Source organism: Vulpes lagopus, chromosome 17, assembly GCF_018345385.1.
Source record: "Vulpes lagopus strain Blue_001 chromosome 17, ASM1834538v1, whole genome shotgun sequence".
In the NCBI taxonomy this organism is placed as follows: Eukaryota; Metazoa; Chordata; class Mammalia; order Carnivora; family Canidae; genus Vulpes; species Vulpes lagopus.
The window spans coordinates 18,779,515-18,785,514 of NC_054840.1; the positions used below are offsets into that span (position 1 = coordinate 18,779,515).

General features: G+C 36.4%; 1 long non-coding RNA gene across 1 annotated transcript in view; it reads right to left on the reverse strand.

The window, feature by feature from the left end:
* The window catches only part of LOC121477318, a 28,642-nt gene extending 24,925 nt beyond the window's left edge, over positions 1-3,717 (reverse strand). The window contains exon 1 of the long non-coding RNA XR_005984212.1: positions 3,693-3,717. This is a non-coding gene — a long non-coding RNA (uncharacterized LOC121477318). The remainder of the gene's footprint in view (positions 1-3,692) is intronic.
* Between the last annotated feature and the right edge of the window lie 2,283 nt (positions 3,718-6,000).

Consider the following 6,000-nt stretch of genomic DNA (forward strand, 5'->3'; position numbering starts at 1 on the left):
TAATTAAAAAACAAAAGATTCTCTCAGATTATTTAGAAATTCAGTTGAAGCTAAAATGAAAAAGGTTATATTAGGATTCTACACATACACTCTACACACACACATACACACACACAATTTACTCCTTAGAATTAAATAGTATCTCCTTGAAAACAGGTTGTATAATAAACCAGTAAAAGGCAATGTAATGTGTGAATCATAAATATCACAATTCCGGCAAAGAAATTTGGCTTGTAATGTTTAGGACACATGTATTTTCTAGGACACCAGAAGATTTTGGTGTTGGAAGCCAGCACTGTCTTTCCCCTTTTCACTTTCTCATGAGACTATTCATATTTGCATTACATTTTTTTCTAAGGCAGAAAGAAAATTAAAGGAGCATGATTAATCTTCTTTATCTGTGTGCCCAATAGTTTTCTCCTTAGTGACACAATGCCACTGAATATAGGTAATGAAGCCCATGCTTAGCACCCAAATGCTCAAGCCAGAATCTAGAAAATGTCCATTTCTTGCATGATTAAGAATTGATGTTATTCTGAGTTTCTTTGATTCCTATTAACAGATATCTTATTGACCTAAGTCAGAAGAATGACCCCAATGTGTTTGAAGCTGCTTGTGCTGTGTTATTAGAGAAGCCTATTTTTTAAATGCTTCCTTTTTGATTTACTATTGCCATGTTATCAGTTGATAATGACATCAATGGTAATGTATAGAAAGCCACATTAATTACAAATTCTAAAGAATTTCTTTTTTTTTTTTTTTAATTTTATTTATTTATGATAGGCACACAGTGAGAGAGAGAGAAGCAGAGACATAGGCAGAGGGAGAAGCAGGCTCCATGCACCGGGAGCCCGACGTGGGATTCGATCCCGGGTCTCCAGGATCGCGCCCCGGGCCAAAGGCAGGCGCCAAACCGCTGCGCCACCCAGGGATCCCAAGAATTTCTTTAGAATATGTAATCAAAACATCAGACCCATTAATTTAGGGAGTGTCACCAGCTCTGATGCATCAACCTTCTCCTGCCTCTATCCTAAGTAATAGTTGGAGGTTGGCCAGGTACATAGGAAGCTTCCATCTGTCTAGTGGTGAGCACTTCATTTAAGAAGGCCCATTTCCATCTATATTGCCAGCATGCCAAAGGGGTCAGAAGCACACCAGTGTGGTACTAAGGTAAGAGGAAGTAAACCTTTAAACTGCAGCTCCTTATTTTACAGGACCCAAACTAATCTGAAGCAACCTTATTCTTGGATATATTAACAATAACAGGAACTCAAAAGGAACTTGAAGCATTGAATTACAGGGCTGCTGAAATGCATTATAAGTATCTTCCTGTCATTTGATTTGCTAGTGAGTATTGTTAACAGTGATTATCTTTGGGTGGTAGGACAGGATGAACTTTGTTTTCTTCTTTGCATTTTTTCTTTTTCTTTTTCTTTTTTTTTGTATTTTCAATGTTCTCTAGCAACATAGATAGACAAATAAATAAATAAATTTAAAATTTATTTAAATTTAAAAATAAATTAAAAATTTGAAAATAAATTAAAAAATTAAAAATTTAAAAATAAATTAAAAAACAAGAAAGAAAGAAAAAGAGAAGGCATCACTATTGAGAGACATTTGGGCACAGTGGGAAGGAGCAGAGATGTTGCAGCCAGACCACCTGATTCAAATCCTAGTTTAAGCGTTACCAGCTGTGTGACCCTTACACAAGTTCTTTATCCTCTGTGGCAAGTTTCCACATTTGCAAAGTAGGAATGAGGACAATAATAGTTACTGCCTTAAGATGGTTGTGGGAATCAGTTAAAGTAGGTAAAGCAACTAAAATAATGCTGGCATAAAGTAAGCACTTTATAACAGATAATGATTATGTTTTAAAGATAAAATTTTAGCACTGATGGTGCTTATCTAGAGCATAGCATGGTGTTGTCTCTCACCTCTATGGTGACCTTTAGCTCCTGTATCAAACAAAAACTGCTCCAATTCTGATAAAAGATCAAATAATTTCTTTAATCCCACCTATTTCTAAGAAAAGGGCAATGTGAGGTTGAGACGCAGCATGCTAAATAGAAGCTTGACACTACTTCGGGCGAATAGGGTAGCACCGAGCAAAGAACACCACAACTGGGATGAGATCGCCTTATGGTTAGTGTCAATTCTATTACTGATTTTGTGGGTGACCTCAGGCAAGTTACTTGCTTTCTCTGGGCCTTCTCAGCTTCTCTGTCTGAAATATTGTCTATTCCAATTCTCTCCTATTCATCTCCTCTGCCCCATACAGTGGGGAGAAAAGTCCTGACCTGACCTGCTGAATAAACAGTAAGTAATAAAATATTCAAAATCAGGGTATTTCCAAGCAAGATACTTTAGAATCTTGCACCACAAATGCTGATTCTCAAAATATTTCTGTCATGGGAGTGATACCTCCCCCCTACCCTATAAGTTAAATAACTGACACATTGGAGATTTAAATTTAGACAACATGCAACCCTCATCAAAGTCAGAGTACAAAGAAGGGCAACTGAGCATCTGCTAAGTGGATGTGGAAGGGAGCTGCCTTCCCTGATGAGGGAATTTAAATGACTCATTGTCTTTGCCTCGTCATCTAGCACTACATATTCCTACTCTTCGTCATTCCTACTCTTCTCTAGGTAAGGCGAGGGTCTAATAAATCAATAAGAAGAGATTTATGCACCAAGTTATATATCCTTAATGATCCATACTAGTAAAAGGGAGACATTCGGAGACCATCCTGCCCTTGAGGAACCTGGGGTCCAAGAGCAGGGACTGGTAACTACAAAGAAGATCAAATTACAGAAGTCAAATATGGCAGGTGTCCTTTGACACTCCAGGCTCTAGGAATCCTGAAAGGCTCTCCTAAGAAGAGATGTCTCTTGCTTCACTTTATGTGAATGCAAAATAATGCCAGTTCATTATCATCTCCTAGAATAGTGCTTCTCAATGAATCTACAGTGAAGCCAGCATTTATAAGAGTTTCTCAAGAATCAAAAATTGATACTTTTGTAAAATACAATACAAATGAATTCCCTTAAAATGAGGAAAGAAAGCAAAGACAAATCAAAACCTTTTTTTTACTAGTCATCTGTGTTTCCAGACTGGGTGACACTTTCAACCACATCATTTGACATTTCCAACCAAATCATTTCATACACATGAACCTCAAGACTCAGAAATGTAAAAAGATTTGGGGCACCTGGGTGGCTCAGTGTTAAGCATCTGCTTTAACTCAGATCAAGATCGCAGGGTTCTGGGATTGAGCTTCCATGGAGATGGGCTTCCTGCTCAGCCAGGAGCCTGCTTCTCTTTCTCCCGCTGCACCTCCTTTCTGCCCCTCCTCGTGCTCTCGCTTGCTCTCTCCCTCTCTCTCAAATAAATACATAAAACCTTTTTAAAAAGCAAAAAGAGATTTTATCCAAGGTCACATAACCGTGTTCAAGGTCACTTGAACAGATTAAGAAAACAAAAACTCTGGTGTTCACACTTCTACCTGAGGGATTTGGAGATTTCTATTACATCCCCCAAGAGGCTGCATTAGTCTCTGTGCTCTCACTCTTCCCTTCAGAGAAGTTGATGCTAAAAGATGGTTTTGTCTAAGTTTCCTGCCATAAAAATTGTCTAGATAAAATCAAATTGCTAACTAATTGACAAAATACTTTTTTTCCCAAGTTACCTACCATAAACCTCCATTGTGGATATTACTACATTGAGTCATCTTCTTTTGTACTTTCAAATGACTTCTAAAGTGGAATGAAGAAGGAAAAAAGGAGGAAAGATTATTTTAATGCAGCAAATTATAGCCATTTCTTATCTATTACTCTTTAAATTACTCACATAGGTCAATACCTACATCCACAGTAATCCTAAATATAGGAAAATTTTTCAAAAGATACAACTGTACCCTCAGAAGAGAAGCCCAATATCTGAACTATATTATTATTCTATCAAGATTCCTTATTTGGCTTTCATTTTGATATTCAGGTCTTAACTTTAATTTAGAAAATAGATGAGCAACAATCTTTTCATGCCATAAGACCAAGGGCATGCCATCTAATCATTGTAACTGGTGTGGTCATTATCACTTGATAATTCTAGCTGATTTAAAATGCAGACTTATCATATTTATAACACTATGGCAAATTTATTGGGGGATCTATATTTAGTTCCAGAAATTCTATTAATTCATGATGACTTTGTAGACTATTCATGGCTGCAATATTCTTTAAATAAGAACCCCAAATGAAATTATTCCTTCAATATTAAAATTATTCTGCTTCTTACCTGTTACCCCAGCACATTTCTAAAACTTACTGAATAGGGGCGTCTGGGTGGCACAGTCCGTTGAGCATCAGACTCTTGGTTTTGACTCAGGATATGATCTCAGGGTCATGGGATGGAACCAAATCAGGCTCCATGCTCAGCACAGAGTCTGCTTGGGGCTCTCTCCCTCTCCCTTTGCCCCTCCCCCACTCCCATGCTCACATGCTCTCTCTCTCTCTAAAAATAAATAATATAAATGTTGAAAAAATAAAACATTGAATAGGGGTGCCTGGGTGACTCAGTGGGTTAAGCGTCTGACCCTTGATTTCAGCTCAGGTAGTGATCTCAGGTCGTGGGATCAAGCCCTACACTGGGTTTTGAGCTCAGCTTGTCACTTGTCCCTCTCCCTCTGCTCTTACCCCTTCCCACTTCCTCTCTCTGTCTCTAAAATAAATAAACAAAATATTTTTAAAAAGAACCTACTGAATAATGAGTTCAACATGGGAGGATAATAACAAATTAAATTCTTTGTATTATTCAATTATTCAAATTAAGAATTCTCAAAATTTTTAAGGAAAACACCTTTATATAAATGATGAGCATGTCTGTGAGGAAAGCAGGAAGTAGCTAGTGTTATCAGTATTGCTTCCACTCTTCTGGGAATCCTAGAAAACCAGGAAAGAGAAAAGGAGTATCATGGTAGTGATAACATAGGGAATTACTAAGTATTATATATTATAGATCAAGTAAGGGGGAACTGTTTGCCTAAACTGTTTATTTAGGAAAAAAGTCCTCACATATGTTTAAGAAGTCATACTTGACTGTTTTGTAGACACTAGGTACCTAGTATGAAGTAAGAATCCTAATAAATTCCCAAAGGACCACACTTATTTATGGTCACTAAATGCCATGGTCAAGACAAAACCTTTCACTTAACTTCAAATTCCAACTTTAGAAATAAATGGAATACATGTGTTGTTCTTTTTTTTGAAAACTAGCCACCATATTATTTTTAGTTGTAGCATTTTTTTTAGCCACAATTCAGTTCTTGATGTTATATCTTCAATTTACTTCAATTTAACCTACATTAATGATCTTTCAACTAACCAGGCAGAAATATCCCGAACTATAGCCCCAGAAATAGGCAAGATGAAATCAATGTTACTAAATTTGCATGTAGTGATTATAGATGGAAAAATTCCATCGTTGCCATGACAATGCCACACATGCTTTTGATATTTTTTCCACAGAATAACAAAATGTACATTTAATAGAGATGTCTAATTGTCTTTCACTCTGGTTTTTGCTCATCAGTGTAGTAACATGCTTTTTGTTAAACATCACAGTATTGAAGTGACTCTGTCTCCAGCTGCCATTAACATATTTTGTATTCATGCTTTGTATAAATTCTGGAAAATGTTTTCAGTTTAGTTTCCCAACTATGTGTTTAATTTATATCTAATGAGACAAGAGAATGTTAAGTAAATGTGAATTGATTAACTGCAAATAGATGTATTGGTGTTTATTAACCTAACAGTAGATACTTTTATTGTCTATCTCTTAAAGTTATTAAACCATAAGATCTAAACAACTTTTTTTAGTAGAGGTTCAAAGGTAAATTTAAGCACAAACAGATTAAGATGATTCAGGGATTGGCCCTTTACTATTATTAATGTCTTATGAGCGACTCAGTTTCCTCAAGCAATTCATGAAAAGGCCCCTAGA